The sequence below is a fragment of the Centruroides vittatus genome, unplaced genomic scaffold, assembly GCF_030686945.1.
Source record: "Centruroides vittatus isolate TY-2023 unplaced genomic scaffold, ASM3068694v2 contig_82, whole genome shotgun sequence".
Lineage (NCBI taxonomy): Eukaryota > Metazoa > Arthropoda > Arachnida > Scorpiones > Buthidae > Centruroides > Centruroides vittatus.
The window spans coordinates 443,353-465,811 of NW_027122533.1; the positions used below are offsets into that span (position 1 = coordinate 443,353).

General features: G+C 32.8%; 1 pseudogene; it reads right to left on the reverse strand.

The window, feature by feature from the left end:
* LOC136982306 (polyamine-transporting ATPase 13A3-like) overlaps positions 1-22,459 on the reverse strand; it is an 83,973-nt pseudogene that overhangs the window by 44,745 nt on the left and 16,769 nt on the right.

Genomic DNA, 22,459 nt, shown 5'->3' on the forward strand with positions numbered 1-22,459 from the left:
TGTGACGACCGGGTAAAACCGACCAGTCCGTTTTAAATTTTATTGTTCAAACCCCTCGGGAGATAGCGATCAAGATTCAAAGGATGTGCAGTCTTCCACCGGCAACTCACTTCCCTCCTCCCCGGATCTAACCTCTGAGTCAAGGGAGATTGACTCATCATCTACCGTCATCGCAGCAGACGAGACCGGGAGTATAAATAGGGGGGCGATATCTAAGAACGGGGTCGGTTGCTGAAGGTCCGCACAAGACACCCGACCCGTAGGATCCATCCCGAGAAGCGAGGGCCGAGACACGAAGTCACCGAAGCCCGCCGACAACGAGCCGCCCGCCCGATCCTCCCGCTTCCCTCCACGACCGGAGAACAGAGACAATTAACCCTACGATTACAGCTAATCCTACGACTAATCCTAGGAAGAGGTATGATTCCCCCTAAATTTGTAAACTCTCTCTCTCGCGATTAGGAACAGAACGCATTAGATCTTTTGTATCTGTTTACCGTCTAAATAAATCTTATGTGTGTTGTCCTGTTACGGCGGATATTGCCGTTTTTCTTATCGACGACCCCACACTTCCTCCACTCGACCTGACAATTAACTAACCGATCCCGACAAGTCGGGATATTGCGATAAATTTAGCCATCCTAGACAGTGGGTTGGGTCTTGCCGACCTGAACGCCGAAAAAAGGAGGTACGACTCCGTCCTACCTCCGGCGTTCCCACAGAAGTGTATCAGTATGTGTGTCTGTATTCAGGAATTTTCTCACAATATGACACGTATTCAATATAGTGGCCTTCTGTAGTGTGATGTATGTGTTTCTATTCAATTGGAATGTGTGCAGGCTTTTGTGTAGTGTGTGTGTGGTATGACACCTGTACAGGAGAGAATGACAGGTAAAATAAGCACCCTATCCATCCTCCACAGATGCCTTATTTCCTGGGCAAGTTCTGTGTACTTACTAATTTTTTCAGTGCAAGCGTTTTGTATATTGTGAGTGTTTGGAATGGATATGTCTATAATGTATGTGATTTTATTGTGTTTGTCAATGAGTGTGATGTCTGGTCTGTTGTGGTAAATTGTTTTATCTGTGATTATGGCTCTGTCGTAGTACATTTTGTGCGTGTTGCTTTCCAATACTGTCTGTGGAATGTATTTGTAGTATGGTTCGTTGATGTCTACTAATTTGTGTTTCTTTGCAAGCTCTTGGTGTATTATATTTGCTACTTGATTATGTCTGTGTAAATAATCTGTCTGTGCCAAGAGCTTGCAACCAGAGGTGATGTGTTGTATAGTTTCTGGCATGACGTGACACTTTATGCATGTGTCATTTGTGAGTGTTGCATCTTTGAGTATGTGTTTTCTGTAGTTTTTAGTGTTTATGACCTGATCCTGTATGGCAATCATGAATACTTCCATCTCCCCAAAGAGGCATCCCCGAGCTAACCAGCTGTTTGACACAGTTTTGTCAACAAAATCCTGGGCCAAATTGTAAGGGTGCCTGCCATGGAGTGCCTTTCGAGCCCACGATTGCTTAATGGTGTCTGTGCTTTTTATATGTTGTGTTGTGTCCATATGATGTGAGTGTAAGTTTAATGGTGTGTTATTTGAGTCTGCTAGAGTTACTGCTTTATGTAATTGTGATGTTTCTTGTTTTTTGTAGAAAAATTCTTGCAGTGACTGTATTTGTTTGTAGTGAAGGTTAACTATGTCAATCAGGCCATGTCCGCCATCTTTACGTGGAAGGGTTAATCTTTCTTTGGCAGATTCAGGATGATGTTGTTTATGCTTAGCAAGTGTTGTTCTTGTTTTCCTTTGGAGTTGCTCAAGATCTGTGTGAGTCCAATGTATAACTCCAAAAGAATATGTGAGTACTGGGATGACATATGTGTTTATTGCTTTAACTGTGTGTTTCGCATTTAACTGTGTTCTGAAAATAGCATTTAACCTACTTTAGTATTCTTTAATTAATCTTTGCTTTATTTGTGCATGTTCTGTTAGTTTGGCCTGTTGGAATCCTAAATACTTGTAGAACTTGCCCTCTTCCATGGATTCAATAACTTCTCCATTTCCAAGTGCAAAATCTTCTTTCTTCAGGATTTATTTTTCTATGTGAGGTGTTTTGCATTTATCTAGGCCAAATTTCATTTGTATGTCCTTGGTGTACGAATGTGTCATTTGTAGGAGTTGATGAAGTTGTTTTTGCGTGGCCAGTGTTTCCCAACGTGGGGCCCTCGCCCCACAAGGGGGCAATTTGATCTTTAAGGGGGGCAATTCAAAAATGGACTTGTTTAGAGTTTAAGTTAACCATATAGCTGCTGTACGCCATATTTATTGTAAATATTGATTTAAGTTAGTTTTAGTTTTCTTTGTTCTTTGTTTCCCTTTTCTTCTAAAACATTCCTTTATAACCCTTTTCCCTTGGGATTAACACTTCTGGGAACCACTGAGAACAAAGATATAAATGAGGTCCTGAGGCCGGTGAAAGAGAAAGGACATTCTTTGCCCAGAGGTCAAGGTGGACAGACATGAGTTGTGGTGTTCCAGGTCGTGTTTGGCAACGACTGGAAAGTGCAAGAGAAACTTCAACGAACACTTCAAAACGAGAGACCTTCCAAAAGTGTTCAACATGGTATCCCACCCAGAGATTGTAGAGTTCAGCAAGAAAAAACCCAGGTATTCCAATCTTTTCTCTGTTCTATTTCCTATCTTATCTTTTTCCTACTAATTTTTCTATCGCTAGTTTTAAGTTAGTACGTAAGTTTTAGTTATAGTTTTTATATTGTCGCAAACGGTATATGTTGTTTGCGCCATATTACTGTTACTTATTTTATAATACCGTGGAGTTGGAATCTAAAATAAAACCTGTACATTTACGCGAAATAAATTACTTTGTTGACCATACCGTCGCATAGTCTTTGAAATGTGTTTCTTTTGTCGATCTACAGCTCTACACCATTTCGTGTGAATCCAACTTCATATTTTTTTTAGTTTCTAATTGATTTTATATATATTTTTCTAGCTCATAAGGAAATGAGTGGTGCAAGCAATAAAAAAGTTCGTCAGTATTCGGAGGAATATTTAAAATTTGGTTTTATATCTGCTGTCCACGATGAACGATCACCTTTTTGTCTTTTATGCCAACAATGCTTGACCAACGAATCAATGAAACGAGGTCGTCTTGAGGCACATTTGAAGGCAAAGCATAAGGCTCATATTAATTCAGGTTTGAAGTACTTTCAAACTTTGAAGAAAAATTATGAAAAAAGAGTAACATTAAAGTCTCTATTTACTGCTCATAAAGAAACTATCAATCGTACTCTGGAGGCTAGTTACCAAATTTCATTACTCATCGCTAAAGCTGGGAAAAATCATACTATAGGGGAGAATTTAATCAAACCATCAATATCAGCATTTCTTAAAATGGTTCTGGACAAAGATGTTAAAGCTATGCCACTAAGTAACAATACTGTTAGCAGAAGAATAGACGAAATGAGTGAGGATATTGAAAAACAACTTGTTGAAAAGCTGAAATCAAGACAATTCTCGGTGCAAATGGATGAATCAACTTTGAGAGACAGTGAGGCCATACTTATAACTTACATACAATATATTGAAAAGAGTGAGTTTTCTGAAAAAATGTTGTTCTGTTAATCATTAGAAAGCACTACGACTTCCAAAGATATATATAATAAGCTAAAAAATTACTTAGATGTCAATAATATGCCAATGAAAAATATAACATGTTGTGCTGCAGATGGTGCTCCTAATATGATGGGGAAGAAAAATGGTTGCTTAAAATTGATGAAAGATGAGAATCCAAAAATGCTTCTTGTGCATTGTGTTATTCACAGGGAAAACTTAGTAGCTAAAAATATTTCACCTGTTCTAAATGAAGTATTAAATTTAGTTATAAAGTGTATCAATACTATTAAAGCAAGTGCCAAATGTGAACGTCTTTTCAAGTTATTTTGTGAAGAACAAAATGAAGACCATGTGAGACTTATACTTCACACTGAAGTAAGATGGCTCTCGAAAGGGAACTGCTTGAAAAGATTTATGGAACTATTTGATACTCTTAGTGATTTTTTACGCGACAAACCTGAAATGAAAAATCTGTTAATGGTCGATGGTAAGGCATTTGTGAGTTATTTAGCCGATATCTTTGAAAAACTAAATATATTAAATAAACAACTTCAAGGAACAAATAAAACTCTCGTTGATGCAAAAGCGAAGATATTTGGTTTCATTACCTTTATTGAATTATGTCAGACAAATACTTACAACAAAAATTTTGAAAAGTTTCATTGGCTCCAAAAGTGTAAAGTTACTGATACCGCTATACTTGTTATTGTTGATCATCTGAAAATTTTATCGGCTGATTTAAAAGAAAGATTTTCTGATTTGAAAAAAATTGATTTCCCAACTTGGATGATGCAGCCAATGTTAGTGGATTTGTCTGATATTTCAAATATGCAGTACCAAGAAGAACTCGCAGAAATGCAAAATAATGAGTCAATTAAAACATTATTTAATATAAAAGGAGTGATGGCATGGCTTTGTGAGGAAATCCAAATCAAATATCCAAATGCAACCAATTGTGCAAAAGAACTATTGTTACCTTTTCCATCTTCATATTTATCTGAATGCAGATTTAGTGCCATAAATGATTTGCTCCTAAAAAAAAAGAAATCGGCTGGATATAACTAAACGGGGATACTTGAGACTAAAGTTAACTAAATGTCGGTACGACAATATTCACGCCAAAGACCGTATAAACCGTATCAGTGAACTTTTCGCAACGTTTATAAAGTTAACTAAATTGGATCCTGACATAAAATCTCTTTGCAGCAAGCATCAAGAGCAAGGGTCTCACTAAATTTAAATAATAAATAATTACTAATAATTAAAATATTATAGAAAATCTTTCATTAAAATTATTTTGTACTTGAATTTCAGTTCTCCATTATATGTTTTGAAAATTTACTTACTGTGTTTTCTCAATAATTTCCTAGTGATTTCTTCCTAAAACCTTCTTTAGTGAACATTTCAATTTTTGAATATTAAAACTTGTGTATATGTTAGGGGGGACACAAGAATTTTTGAAAGACTTAGGTGGGGCATAGCACAAAAAAGGTTGGGTACATGAGATGTGACAGTGTATAGTGTATTGTTTTTTCATGCCTGATATTGTAGCCATATTATGTGTTGTTTAACATGTTGGATAATGGGTTCAAGGTTAGGCAGAACCACAGAGGACGCAAGGAATCTCCTTGAAAAATTCCTCGCCTAATAAAAATTTGGTTTGTTTGTATAAAAGTGTTATGAACCCTGAGATGTAGTGTTGTTTTCCAGTGCTGCATAGTGTTTTGGAAAAATGCAATAAGTAATGAATGTATTTTGTACATGTGTAGAATATGTAGCAGCCAACTGTGTGGAACACTGTCGAATGCTTTTCTGTAGTCTATATATGCCATGTGTATGTTTCTGTGTTGTTTATGTGCTTGCCGTAGAATGACTGAATCTATGAGTAACTGTTCTTTGCATCCCCTGTGGTTTCTACGGCAACCTTTTTGTTGTTCCGTAAGAATGTCTTGTTCTTCAACATGTTTGTATATTTTCTTCACGATACAGGATGTCAATAATTTGTAGAGTGTTGGAAGACATATAATTGGTCTTTATTGTATGGGGTCTGTGGTATTGTTGTTTTTAGGTTCCATGTAGGTGATGCCCTGAGTAAGAAAATTTGGCATGTCTTGTGGATTGATGATGATGTGTGTTAGGTGTTTAGCTAGTTCCTGGTGCAGTGATGTAAACTTTTTGTACCAGAAATTGTGAATGTTGTCTACACCAGGTGTCTTCCAGTCGTGTGTTCTGTTAACAGTGTATTGGAAATCATGTATGTTTATTTCAGCACAGGGCATAGTTGGTATGTTGTGCAAGTTTCTGTTCTCCTCCTCGATGCAGCCTGCATCAGCATTGTGCGTGACAGCACTGGACCAAAGAGAAGACCAATATGTTGAGTTCTTCTTCTGTTGGTGTGCCACTGTGTTGTGTATCAGTGTTTGCTTTGTTATTAATTTGTCTGTAAAAGAGTTTTTCATTGTAAATAAATTATTTTGTTGTTTTCGTAGTGTACATGTTTTGTATCGTTTGAGTCTACGTGCTTTGGCAGCAAGTTTTTGTTTTAGTGTATCAATGTATTGTGTGATGTGTGTGTTGTGATGTTCATGTTTTGTGTGTGTTTTTATTTTTTTGAAAATGTTTTTGAGCTGTTTCCTTAATTTAGGTGTTATGCTGTTTTTAGTGTGTTGTGTCAGTCTGCCTAATTGCTGTCTAATGTCATTTATTTGTGTTTCTATTCTTCTCTGCCAGGCAGGCTTGTGATAGAATTGTGTTTTCTGTGTATTTGTCTGTGATTGTACTTTCAGTCCATGGTGTGTCACTACTGTGACTGCCCCAGCATAAACTAATGTATGAATGTCTGCGAGTGTAGAAATTGAATGAATGTAGTGTGGTAGTAAGTGAGTGTTTACATAATTTAGTGTTTTTCCTACTTTCTTTGACGTGTTGATTTTTGGTATTCGTGGTCGTTGTGTGGGATCTGTACCTGTATATTTAGTGAGTGTTTCCTGAAATATAAGTAAGAGCGTATTAACTAAATCCATGTCTATGTTATCAGTGATGGATGAGGAAGTGTCTGTAGTATCATTAGTGGTAATTGTTGTATGTGTGTTATTATCAATGCTTGTTGCTGGATTATCCTGACAGGTTACATGATCTTCATTAATGTTAGATGTTTCTGTCTGTTGATGTATTTGATCAGCAACCTGTTGTTTGATAAGTTCAAGTGTTGTTTGTGGAATAAGGTTGTTGTGTATAATTGTTCTTTTTTGATCAACAACCCTTTGTTCGGTGACAGTGAGATGAGGATACTGTTGCGTGAATCTATGGTGTAGCTGTTGTCTGTATGCTGTCATGTTTGTTTCAAGTTTTGTGATGGTGTAGTAAGTACGGATGATAAACTCGTTCATTTCTACTGTCCATTTCATCCGTTGGCGTGGTTTTCCAGCCTTTGTGGTCTGTGGATGCATTGCCACAGAAACACCAAGGCTGGGTTGGTTCCTCACATCTGTTGAGGGCATTGCAGTAGCCATGCTTGGGCCGGTGCTGCTTTCGCCACCGGTAACCAAGGGAGACTGTGGCCTATTTTTCGAACGTGAGCCTCTGCCTAACCCACGAACGCGGACCTTGTTAACCCGGGCGACGTCCGAGCCGGTATCACACTTTGATCTAGTTATTACCATGATGAATATCTCCACAGAATGTGGGCGTGGTCACTCTTAGCTTCATTTCTCCCCATAGACCTTACTGGCATGGGTGTCCCTACCAGGAGCTTATGCTCCAGCCTGCATTGCCCTATGGATCAGTAAAATTACTGGGCTCTCCCACCACGACCAGGTGGTGACCACGGGAGAGTTATTATTATTATTATTATTATTATTATTATTATTATTATTAAAACAATATTTTCATTTAAAAATAAACTCAATTTATTAAACTTACTTTTCATCTTGCTGAATTTTTGAAAGACCATGGAACTTTGTAAGTAAATCAGAACACAGGACTTTATAATCATAACCTCTAAAAGATATATATATTTTCTTATAAAAATACAAATATTATGATAATCAATTATATTTATAAAACCATCATTCTAGTCTAAAAATATACTAAAAATACTTGAATAAATTAATAATAATAAGTGGAACAGGACAAGATTTGGAATGAGGCGTGGAAAGAAACAAAGGAAAAAAAAGCATAAGAAAAAAACATAAAAAATGTTCAGAAAGATTAATCTCTCATAAAGTTCAGAAAAACCTACAGCATAATGGGAATTCCTAAAATAACAATATGAGATCAGTAACTAGTAACCTATATTACCATGTGCCTAGCTTTAAAATACAATCAGATACTTAGATAAAATAAAAATCAGAGTATAAATAGTTAAAAATACACAGTCTCCTCAATATATATATATATATGTTTATTGAATTTATTGCTAACAAGTTTTATGAAAGTCAAAATTTATTTCTTAATAATGTTTCTGAAATGATTTATAAAGCCTTTAGCAAAGCCTTATTTGGGACAAGACTATGTCTCGGAGACTCACTACTAAGCAGAATCACTTTGACGCTCAAGTGGGTCCCATTCTCATTCTCCAATCTTCTTTGGTGTTGCTGGTTTTGAGCACGATCATTCAAACTTCACTGACCATGACCACAAGGTTGTCCATGATGCATTTTCAGTGAAATTAACCTATCCAGGTATACCCTATCCAATGTCAAAATTTCTTTCGTTGCATGACGGCCAGGGTTGAATTTTTGTCAATGTGTAACAAAAATTTTCTGTCTTTGAAAAAATAATTGTGGCTATTGTATTGTCTGAAATTATTTTTTTATTTTGCACAAACAATATACAGTTTAACCCAGTTATAACGTCATTGGATGTAACGACAACCCTAATATAACGTCTTTAGTGGCATGGCTAAAATCTGTACGTGGCACATTCTACCTTGTCCGTGATGTCCATGTTGACCTCAACCACATGTTCTGCGTCTTTTGTTCTGCCAGTAAAAATTACCTGAGAAACTGATAATTTACTTAATTTGTGTCAGATACGTGATATTTACAATAGTGTTGTGATATAATATATATCCAAGATCAGCACGGCTGTCTAATCGAAAGGTTAACTAAATGAAGTAAAAAAATGTCACTCCTCATTAGAGTTTAGGAGCAAAGTGAGGTCAAAGAACGAAGGTCATGCAGTGGCACCCTCTGCCCTACACGTCAAATTTTTATCGGTCCCATGATTTTACTATACTAGATAATGTTAAAAAAACCCACTTGTAACGACATAAAACCATTTTAACATCATATTTGAAGCACTCCCAAATTTACAAAATTAGATTACAAATTTTATTTAACATAGAAAATACTATGTGTTCAGTTCTAAGGTCAGAGTTCACTTCTTAGAATGACTGTGGGTGGTACTCTCCTCACCTGACTTTGGTGGGGTGAGGTGCCTGTTTTGCCTGTTTGTAGAAGAGGGTCGCCATTTTGTATTTTATTTTGACTTGGTTCTTGGTCCCCGACTACCTACAAGTCTGGATTTTTTTATGCGCAAATGATTTGGACACCTAATACTCTGTGCCAAATATCAACTCTTGACACTATGTACTCCTTCATACCTCTAAGCTGGTAACAAAAACGGCAGTAAGATTTTATAAACAAGACATAGTCTTGTCAAAAATAAAAGTAAAAATTTGACATTAATATTTTTGTACAAAATCAAGTAATTCTAGTCAAAATAATCAAATAAGCAATAAAACTATTGTAAATGTCCATAATGAGTAAAAGTTCCATTAAGTCTGACCCCACTGGAGATATGACACATGACCTCCCTATATCCCCATCCTCTCAAGTTCTGTTCTCCAAAATTTAATAGCATCAATGCCCCTTATATACAAGTTATCATATCAAATTTCATTACTTAATCTTTATTCCATCTCAAGATATTAAACAAAACAGACTCCATTAATAAATTTTTGGTTCTTAAACCCAACCAACAACAGACTTAACACATACAGGCTAATGTTTATTTAACAATTAAAATTCCATAATAATTAAAACTCCAGTATGCATTTGACAACTAAAACAAAGTTGTCTTCCTCAGCTGGTTATTTATAACCTTCTTTTTAACTGATATATAACATAATAAAACCTTTTCTACTACTATCTACAATATTATATCAAAAATAATCTGCAGCCATACATCACTTTCCAATGTTATGTTATAATAGTCGGGAAAGTAAAACGTATTAGATAAATTGCTGATGTATTAGTCAATTGTCTTCTTAGAACTGTTTTTGAATGTTTTTGTGTCAATTGGATAGAATTTATACAAACTTGCAGCTAAACCTAAAGTATGTTTTTGTCAAAATTTATGTAAAAACTAACAGAACTTATTATATAATCGCACTGTAATACAGACGTACACTGAGGAGATCTCGTTTTTGAACTTATTTTGTATAAAAGTTAGTAATACTGGATAATAAAGATTTTGGCAAGCTTATCCACTGTAATATGTGGTCTATGTCCAAAGTGGTTAATATTAATAATGAAAAAGTAAAATAGCATTCTAATGGTGGCAGTGAATAGAAAATAAAAATAATTTAAAAAACATAATGAAGAGTCATTATGCAAATTTTGAATCTCTTATAGAAAGTAAAATCTTGAAGAACTTTATAAACTTTTTAAATTCAAATACTGTTAATTAAACATGAGAATAAAGAGCCTCAATGTTACAAAATAATCTTATGAAATATGCCTACCTTAATTACAGAATGGAATAACATCTCTTCTATGAGAACCTCACAACTGTTATACAGCATTAGACAAAAGATATTGCATTAGGCTAAATCTTACTTCTGCTACATATCAGCTAAATACAGTGCACAAACTATAGGTAATTGAAAGCAGACTATTTGATGGCATGTGATAACTGTGTGAATCTTCTCTGCAAGGTCTACACAATTGAGGCATAATGTAGTTTAAACCAGAATTTCCCAACCCATAGGCCATGACACACTTGTGTCTTGTGGAAATATTAAATATCTTTTTAGAATTTTGAATAAGCTTTTTTTTAATTTCACTTATCTTTCATCTTTTTACCACAGGCTAACCAAAGGGAAAAGGAGGTACTCACTAAAATACAGACCGTTGCAAAATTTGCAGCATCTGCATACTCTCTCACAAAAGTTATATGCATCTGTGTGTTTGCCAACATACCAACTCTTTTTCTTCATTAAGCTCTTATCAGCTTAAAGGCTGATACTAGCTCTTTATGCACTAATTCAAATAGTCTTCTTATTTTTATAATACACATATAAAACTGTAAGGTTTTGTTCAGGTAAGTTTAACTTCCACATTAGCAAAACATTTTAAAATCAAATATAATTTATTTTAAATCTTGCAACATAATTTTTAAAATATATTTATCACAGGAATCTTATTAAATTCAGTGTGTCACTAATCCAAAAATGTTGGGAAACATTGATGTATAAAAATACAGTCAAACATCAGTTTTTGAACTTTCATTCCTAGAATTGTTCAAAAACCAATTTGTTCTGAAACTGAAATAAATTTTCTCAGAAGAAATAATAAAAAATGGATTAATCTGTTCTCAACCCCCAAAACAAAGCCTTTTTTTTTTTTTTTACCTTTTCAACTGTACAGGTACTCCTCACTTTTCGACCGAATTTCGTTCCGATGACAACGTCGTTAAGCGAATTGGTCGATAAGCGAGGAACTTGCACCAGGAATATAGGATCATTGTAAAATTATACAAATTATGCAACAAACTTCAAATTTATTCATAAAAAGACTATTATAGTATGCTATTAGCATATTATAGTACTAAAAAACAATTATAGTATGCTTATGCTTAGTACGCGTGTCACCATTCGTCACTGATCAACACTCAAGCTGAGAAAGGAGATTCCCAAATTGCAGGTCGAAATTCGATTGGTCGTAAGTGCGAGTGGCCGTTAAGCAGATAGGTCGTAAAGTGAGGAGTACCTGTATTTAATAGATAAAAATGCCTACAAATGCAATATATTACAATATGTAATATATCATCTATATTTATTCTATATATATATCAAAAGCAAAATGTTCTATCACTGCCAACCAAAACCAAAATCAACACTTTACAAAGAAGTTCTATAAATAGAGACTCAACTCTGCCAGCATGAAATATAACCAAATCAATCAAAACAGACAAGTACTTTATCCACAATTTCCAAAATATTATATATCAATTGACTTGATTTCAATTTTAATTTTAGTTTCAGTTTCTGTGTAAAGGCCAGAGTTTTAATTATTATTTTATTATTTTTATATTTAATTATTATCTTTAGTTTTAATTGTCTACCTAATATTAATATTATAATATATATTATATTATATTAATAAATTTTTGTCATTTAATTTAACTTAAGCATATTTAAACAAATTCTTGAATGCCATCAGGGGCAAATCCTGACCAAAATTTTTGGACATGCTAAAAGTTATAATAAGAATAATAAGCCTATCTCTAGCACTAAACAATAGGCAAAAACGTTATTTGGTATGAATAAAGAAGTATGGACTATTATAAAGCCCATCTAAATATTAAATATATTATAATGAAAAAGTATTAAAAACTTATGATACTAATTCAAATTTTATGGGCTCTTGACACTGGAGCCCAGGTCTTAAGCCCTATTAATCTCCATGTAGATTTGCCCTGATACATACTACATGTATGCTGACTGAGTACTGCAAGCTTTCAATACAATCTGGCTGTGTTAAATGCTTCAAATAATGTCATGCATGCGCACTTGTTTCCCACGGCAAACCTCCACACGAGCAAGCGATCAAATTCCCACAAGAATCACGCTGACTTAAAACGGCTATCCGCTAGCTGTCAATGTAAAAGCAAACACAAATAATAAAAGAGTTTACACGTTAGAATAAATTATTATTGGCATATTTGTTCTCATATAATAAGTATATTGACAGTCAAAACTTTCTCTTAACCATGTGGCGCATGCTAAGCAAGCCCAGAGAATTCACCCGAATGCCAATTATATGTGGTGAATGTCAATTAACTTGGTTTTTATTAATTTATTTAATTTAGATTCAACTGCAGTGTGTACCGAAAAATGGAAATAGTATGTTTTTCACATGCACATTGAAATCTGATTTAAATTGCAATGTAATTGATGATTCATGTTGTGACGTCAAATGATGCCAGACAATCTCGGCACCACTAACTTCTGAATCGGTAGTCTTGTCATCAATTGGTCGGGCCATTGACTTTCTTCGACATAAGAAATACAGGATGTTGACAGTCTGTGTATCTCTAACCTGTAGCCAGCTCTTGCCAAGTAGCTTCTTTGGCAATAGAGTTATCATTTGGCAACTGGATGAAATACAAGTTCAAAATTTTGTTCATGAATCAAATTTTTTGAAAAATGAAATGTTTGAAAACTCAGGTTTGACCGCATAAACATCTATTAACCCAATTTTTGATTAAGGTCAAACAATCTGTCAGTTACAATCAGGCTATAATACGGCTACTATATAATAATTACATATTAAGTAATTTTGTCTAGAGGAAGTATTAGATGCAATCTCTTGATAAATTTAATAATTATAAATAAACTAATATTTAATTTTTAATTTAAAATATTTCAGAAAAAAGAACTGGCCTGGAGCAGGACTTGAACCTGCAACTCACGTAGTACAGATGCACTGCCAATTATGCTACCTAGATACCTCCATCCAAACTTCATCTCCAGAATTATCAATAATTTAGATATGGCCATTTATAAATTAAAAAGTTAGATATTAATTAATTAATTATTATTAAATTTATCAAGAGATGGCACATAACACCTATCTCTAGGCAAAATTACTTAATATTTAGTTATTATATAATAGCCTGATGTAAAACAGCAGATTGCTTGGCCTTACACTCAAGGCAATCAACTTTGCAGAGTAATGTGTTTATGGTATGATTTAGTTTGTTTTAAAAGAATAGTGTTTTAATTGAAAACACTATGCTTGTAATGCAGAGAAACCTCATACAGTCTCCCTCACACATTTTTGACAGTGCCCAAGCACATCCCTTTTGAGTATTTTAACTAAAAAAGTTTTGTACTAACTTTGAGATTCTCTACAACTTTGTAATGCTGTAAGTGTGGTTTTAATGCTTAAACTATGTATAAATCTTCTGTAGGAACCAAAATAGGATTTGGCTCCATGAGAAGTTGGGATGCAAGGCATCTATGCCATCAAATAATCCACTACAAATTACCTATACTCTCATGCACTTGTATTCAACTATACATAGCAGAAGCAAGACAGCCTAGCACAAGGCTTCTGTCTATATAATTTATTATAAAACATTCTACTGCATTTGTTTATAATTTTAAAACCTTTTATTTTAAATTTTTAATTTGAATTTTGTTCTAATATAAGAATTTAAGTCTATTCTTCATCATTCTACACTGTTAAATGAATTATTTTAAATTGAAAAAGATCAGATATTTAACTAAAAGCATTTCTTTTCTTTTATTAAAAATGTAGTCTACATGATTAAGCATGGTTTAATCTGCTTTTTTTCTATTAAATTAGAAATAAAAGATCTTACAACTTACCTTAGTCTGCTAAAAGTATTATTTTCATTGTCCCACATGTATCTAGTGTATTTGTATATAAAATAACGAATGTCTACATCCTATAAAAACATTAAATAAGAAGTTAAACAATCTTGAAATATTATGTAAAAGTCAAAAGTCTACTTACGAAATCTTGAATGTCATCAGTCAATTGATATTGCAACTGATCGGTGGTGTGCTGAAGAAGACTTCTTGTATGAACATATTCTACACCACTTAAACCATGAGAATCCTACAAATGTACAAGTTTTAAAACATGTTAACTTATTTTAATTAAAATATAAAGTATATTTATATACTTTATATTTTAAATAGCATCAGACAAACTTTTAATTTTAACTTCTTTTAAATTTTTTCTTTTATTTTATTTCAAGTAAGTTCTGTATAAACAGAAATGCCAGTTGCTTTGATATTGATGCTATTTGACTTCAAGAATTATCAACAACTCATAGTAATTTATATTGATGTAAAATTTAATTTCAAAAATTTTAAATTTTCCATTTCTTTTCAAGTTCAAGATTACTTCCAGTCTGCTATAAAATTCTCTTTCTTTATATATATAAATTGTACAGCAATTATTTAGAAGCAATTCCTGAATTTTATATAAATGAACTTTGATATTCTTGAACAGTTTTCTCTCACTATAGTTATTTGTAGCTATTTAAAAAATCTTGCAGAAAGTGATATATTATAAAGATATAAGAAGAAAAAACAGCTATTATTTTGTAACAATTATATTTGATGTCATACTACATGTAAATATATTGAATGCAAATACCTTTAGCTCTTACATGCAGTTTGATGTTCGAATATGCAACATAAGTTTCTCATTGCTGTCAGAAACATCAATATTACTGAAAGTAGTTACGACCAGACTACTTTGGCCCTTAGTCTCATCTCTCAAATTGTACAAGGGGTATTCAAACGAAAAGGTACAAAATGTCGTCACAACCAAACTGGTTGAAATGGGAATATGCCACTTAGGGATAGTGTAGTGAGACATCTAGGAACACAAATGTATTGTCTGGCGTGGTTGTGCATCATGAGTGTGTGCCCACACATGATGCAGGAGAGAAGCAGGCAGTTGTGTGTTCCATCCAATTGACACAGCGGTGCGTGTGAGGACATCATGGCGTTCACATTGCAAAAGTCGACGATTGAGGAGCAGCAAGGTGTTATCAAATTTCTGACTGCAGACAGTGCTAAATCAGCTGATATTTATCTTTATCTTCATTTATCTTTATTTATTCCCAATACCACCAGAGTATAATTGGGTTAAATACAGAGATATATCAAAGCACAGGTAAATACATACATAATAACAGAGAGATAACGTACAAACAGTATGACAATAGAGAAGAGGTATGAACAGATAGTGAGATGACCAATACAAATCAACTGTAAATAAATAACAACTAACCTGTTACAAAGCTATACATCCACAAGAGCCGAATTATCGGGCTAGAGTTGGCTATAATAAATAAATACTTAATAAGACAATTTGGCACTAGAGCTTGGCGTTAGGCGCCATCTCTTACTAAACTTAATAATTATAATTTAATTATTTATTTAATTTAATTATTTATTTAACTTAATAATTTAATTATTTATTTAATTTAATTATAATTATTAAGTTTAGTAAGAGATGGCGCCTAACGCCAAGCTCTAGTGCCAAATTGTCTTATTAAGTATTTATTTATTATAGCCAACTCTAGCCCGATAATTCGGCTCTTGTGGATGTATAGCTTTGTAACGAGTTAGTCGTTATTTATTTATATTTATACGCCTTGCCGGGATTGCGATGGCCGGTTGAGTGCCTTGGGAGGACGTGGGCACTTGATGTGTCCCCAGCCGGCATTGTAATGACCGTCGATGGTCGTCATGTTAGCTTATATATACTGGAGGAGGCGATCGGACTGAAGGTCCGGGTAGCGTAACTGGTAACGTGTCTGCACAGATAGCAGAAGTTGCGGGTTCGAGTCCCGCTTCGGGCCAATTTCTTTTCCTCCAGTTCCAAATTATTAAAATTATTTATTTAATTTAATTATAATTATTAAGTTTAGTAAGAGATGGCACCTAATGCCAAGCTTCTCAAGTTCCACGCCAAGTTCAAGTAGAAGCAGTTTGAGCATCCGCCCTACAGCCCGGACATGTCATCCTGCAACTTCCATCTGTTTGGTCTGCTCAAAAAACATCTCAAAGAGAAGCACTTCAACTCAGATGATGAACTGAAGGACACAGTGGAGGACTGACTCTTGTCACAGCCACAGGAATTCTGGAAACAGGGAATCCTTCGGCTCGTTAAACAGTGGGATAGTTGTGCTCAGGCCTCTGGTGATTACTTTGAATAAAGACTTCAATTATACCAACAGTATTGTTTCATACCTTTTCATTCGAACACCCCCTCATATGTGTAACAGCACAAACAGGCTGGGAATTTCACATAATGTGTTTGTTGAATTGGAGTTTGCACTTGAGTACAAAATCAGAAAGTCAAATTGATACTTTTTCTGAAATTTGCCAGTGGATGTCAAAATATTTTCATGTTTTCCATGGATATTTGTATTAAGCTATTCAAATAATTAAAAATATCAGCTATGTATGCATTTTATAAAAAAATTTGTGCCTTATTTTAAAAAAAGGCCAACAATTCATTAGTTCTAAAAATGGACACAACATTTGGCCCTGAATAACAATCTTACTTCAGTGTGCAAAAGCAGAGCTTCCACAGATATTCAAACTTTTAATAAGGCATCTTAAATTATCTTGACTTGATGTAAGTTAACATTCGTACTATTTGGTATAGTACAGGTTTTAATGTTGCTGGCAATTTTTTTGAAACTAGGGATTCTTTATGCAAAAAGCATTGCTTAGATATATTTGTATTTCTTGTCTTTGAAGGGGTAACAAGGAAAGTTCACTGCAAATGCAGATTGTGTTTTGTCTGTGTTGCAAACTGTGAATTTATGCTGAAGTTTGTCCAATCATAGTGTCAGCTAGTAGGCTGCTTTCGTAATTTAGCAAAACACTTGTAGCAAGTTCGCAAAACACTAGTGTTCCAAGGAACAATGGTTAAGAACCACTAAATAAAAAGTAAGAACTGATTATATTATTTCATTTGGAAATGCTTAATTATTTTGTTTTTTCCCAATTTTTCTCAGATATCCATTACATTACAGAATTTGGGAACCATATTTATAAACAATTTTAATTAATTTTTTAAATTGTTAAAACATTTAAAGTTTAACTCATTTAAAATATTAAAAAGCATTAAAATTAAACTCACCTTTAATACAACAATATTGGCTTTTGATAATGGGCAAGTATTTGCCGTCAGTAACACCTTCCATACGGGTTTCCATCTCATCACCAGATTTAAAATGCCCAATGTAAAAAATGATAACATATAATACAGAATACTCTTCCATTCACAAAAATAATAGCCATCAATTTTCTGAAATTTTAAATTTATAAATTATTATGTATACATATAAGGTAGTATCCAAAAGTTCCAGGACAGGATCTGTAAGGGAACGTACTTGTATACCATACTTATGGTTATTCTTGGCTTATGTTATGACATAAACCCCCTGCACAGGGAACTAATTTCATCCAAACAGGTCACATAATCACTGCAGTATATAAAGGTATTGTGAGCAGGTTGTGGAGTGTTTGGCAATTAGTGAAATGTGGTATTCATTGAGTGGTACATAAACATTAAGTTTGTATTTGTTTGGGCAAAAGGCCAACAGAAACCTACATGTTGAAGCAGGTTTATGGTGATAACACTCTGTCTCGGTGTTAACAGTTCCAGGAGGAAAGAGAAAAAATTGAAAACATCAAATGTCACAGAGAATCAGTGATAGCCTGCACTGAAAAAAATATTTCAAAGGTTTCTGAGATCATACCACTTGTTTCCCGAACTAGTACTTCAACTTCAGGGTTGACAGTTTTCGAATGCAGAAGTGAAAAACACAATGCAAGTTGAACTGGAGGACATCGCAAAGAAAGGGTTCCAGAAGTGCTTCCACAACCTCTACACCCACTGGCAGAAGTTGGTTGTTTTATTTTGAATAAGGATGTGTTTCAGCCACTGTAACTCTAACAATTTCTGAACTTATGAACTTAGTCCTGAAACTTTTGAATGCTACTATATATATAATATAATATAATATAAATAACACAATTTCTTTTTATTGCCAAACAATCTACCAGATTATCCATCAGGCTATTTTAAGGTTAGTATATAAATTGAATAAATTACTTCTTCCAGAATATTCTAAATTAAAATTAATTTATTTCTAATTATTAAATTTACCATGAGATGAGAGCATAACCACCTACCTGTAGCCAAATTGATTTGTATTTAATTTATAGTGGAACCTCACTTAACAAGCACCTCACATAATGAGCAAAACAAATTATAAAAAATTGATTCACTTAACGAGCAAAGTTTCGCATAATGAGTGACCAAAGAAGGGGAAATCCTGGATTGTGCACATGCTCCATCAATCTGTGTTTAGCACTCATTCCGCAAGCATCTTAGTGTCGCTCATGATCACACATTTTTCCAAACTTGTGTTCACACATATTATGTATAAACATTGACAATCATAGCCCATTATATAATAAACATTCCATCTCATACTAAATTTAATGACCAATTCCAAATTAAATTTTTAAAATGTGTAAATTAAAAATTCATTATTTATAATTGTTAAATGTAATACAAGACGACAGCAAAACTGCCTGCCTCTAGTCAAATTAATTAATTTCTAGTATTTAATTATAGCCTTTACATAGCCCAAGAATTTGGCATATCGTTTGGCATCTTCATCAGACATTACTTGTGAATTTTTTGTTGTCTGCAAATTGAATTCACATTCCAGGTTGGTTCAGTCTGTGCTAGAAGAAAAGATGATGATGATTCACGCTTCTTAACAATGTATATCGTGTAATTTTCTTTGAATAAATGTTATACATAAAATACTTGAGTATTTTTTTTGGCATGGAACACATCATCATATTTTACATTAATTTCTATGGAAAGAACTGTTTCACTTAACGAGTGTATCGCATTACGAGTAAGATTCTGGAACAAATTATGCTCGTTAAGCAAGGTTCCACTGTATTTACTAGCCTTAAAATAGCTTGATAGATAATCCAGTAGAGTGCTTAGTGATGTTTCATATATAAAAGTAAATTTCAAATATATCTTCATTTATGCAGAACATGTAAGTAAAAGGATATTATTTCCTTAACTAATAAATTATGTATCAGAATACCATAAGAAAATGTTAATGTTTTACATATGTACACAAATGCATTATCATAACTAGCTTTTCATGTGCCCCATACAAAATTTTAATTATTGCTCACCTTTTTTGGAAAAAATATTAAAAAATAACTATGATAGAAATGGTTGATTATTTTCGAACTTTAACTAAACACATTATGAATCAGCCTCTACAGTGACAAAATTTAAAATTTGAAAATAAAAGTATAATACTGATCACTTTTTGACACCCCATTTTGGAGTAACCTCAGCTCTATGCATGTGAATCCTTTGCACCTGATAGTTATGAAAGTGAAGATCTAGAACAAGAGTTGAATGTTATAATTCAAGTTCAAGAAATAATGTTTATTTTCATTATAAATTGAAAATAAAATGTTAAAACAAAGTTACTGATATTAGATTAACTCCAAGACATAAATGCAAAAGAGATTTATGTTTCTTCTTGTTGAAACAGTTAAGTGCAGACAATTAAGCTAAATGAGCAATAATTAAATTAGCAATTAAAAGACCATTCAAAACATGTATAAAGAAGAATAAAAGAGGGCTTCTATTTATAAAAACATATCAACGATGAAAACAATCCAAATCATCACTAAATAAACCATAATATTTATAATTCAGAGCAAGCATGAACTAATTTTTAACTTTAACGTGTGAAAAATATAAATAAAAACAGAATTAAGAAAATAATCTATTGTTTGTGATTTAGAAATCCTATTTTTGGAATTTCCATTTGATAAAATATAATCCATTTTTGATTCATGAATTATATTTAACTATTTATCTCTATCCTCAATAGGCAGACAATTCAACTAATGAAAACATCTTTTCCTTCTTTGGTAACTTTCCACTATTCTACATCTAAATTCTCTTTCATTTTTGTGACATAACAAAATGACTCACCCAATTGGTTTAGCAATGTCTAAGAGCTGTGAATAACAGCAGAAAATATAATAGCCAAAGTTTCTTTGAAGTTTGTTTAATGTAGGTTCAAAGATCAACAAAGTCTTTGTAACAAAGTTTAAATCACAGAATAATGAGCCCTTGGCTAGACACCCTTTTTATTATAAACTAGATCTAACAAAGACTTTGTCTCTATAATCTACCCTTACCATTTGAAAATATTTATATGACGTTATATTAACTTCTTTAATTCATTAAAGTGTTAGTATTTATATAATAAATACAACTAACACAATAATTACTTCAAATATCAAACAAACAAAAAGCAGAATTCCTTTATCAGACTATTATGGCTAAATAATTAGTAAGCAATTTTGGCAGGAAGCAGGTTGCCAGGCTGCAATCTCTTGTTAAACACAATAATTATAAATAAATAAATTAATTATAATTAATTTTAGAATATCCTGGAAGAATAGACTGGCCTGAAATGGGACTCAAACTCATAACTCCTGCTTACTGTGTAGATGTATTGCCAGTTACCTGGACCTTGCAATGCACCTCTACGGTGGTAGGACTTGTAGGTTTGAGTTCTGCTCCAAGCCAATTTATTCTTCCAGATAGTCTAAAATTAATTTTAATTTACTTATTTATAATTATTAAATTTAAGAAGAGATGACAGCCTGACTTGCCAAAATTACTTAGTAATTATTTAGTCTTAATGGCTTGATAAAGGAATCTGGCTATTCATTTGCTATGTAAAGTGTTATTATTTGTTTTCAAGAATCTGTTATCCTAATGAGTTGAAAATTGTGTCTACTATGTACCTACATAGCTTTGAATTTTAAATTATTTACATTCTGGAACCTGGACAATGGTTAATTAAGATAGTTAAACTGTTTCTTCATAAAAAATTATTGTTAAATAAAAAGATTCTGTTTTGAATTGTTTAACAATTTTGAAAAATTATATTGATTGTAAATTATAATTTACATATTCAAGACCATTAAATTTTTCAATAAACAACAATCAAACCTAAAAATAAACTTAATTATGTAAAGAAAACTATTCCATTGCTACATGGCAGTATTTTCCTCAAGAAAAATTTTAGGTAGTAAGACCACAATACCAGCTTGCTTCTATCCCAAATTTCCTTACAAACCTGATTTAATAAATATTCTCATTCTTAATATTCACATAATAAGAGTCGATAGCAGACTTATCCACAGAGCAGTTATGTCCAAATAATCATTATAATAAAATAAAGCACACTTTTAACTGACAACAGGAAATATTTAGCTGTAGAGTAACCAGTTAAAATTCATTTGGAAACAACACTGATATTAAATTAAAAAAAGTATATTTTTAAATTATTCAAAATTATCATCTTACCAAATAATATTCAGTGTTATGTTCAATCTCCTCAGAATATTCATGTTTTTCATATGAATTAAATTTCTTACAGCAAAATGACATTCTCTAACTCCTGCTGAATAACAGTAAAATTTAATTACTAATTGTTCAATTAATTTCAATTTTCTAAAAATAATAATTATTATTTGAAAAGATTATCATCTTTTTTATGGCTGAAATAAAAAATATCAAAACTTTATCGTCTTGAAAGACTACAGTTTCAATACCAGTAAATATTTTTCCTTCCAACTTCATACTCAAAAAGTTATAAATTATTTTAAAAATAAAATTTATTTAATGAATAAATACTTTTGAAATGATTACAACTGACAAGTGCAGATAAGAAGACACATTGCAACTCCAAATTAATCATTGTATTTTGTGAATTAATATTTAAAAAAGTGCAGTAATGATTTGCATAAATTCCCTAGCAAAAAACATTAAGACAATAGCACAAAATTAAAATTGTCTGTGGTGCTATCTATTATGAGATTTTGTTTAAAAATAACTTTTATATTATTAATTATTAGTAAATGGCAAAAAGCTTAATTTTGAGGGTAGAGACAAG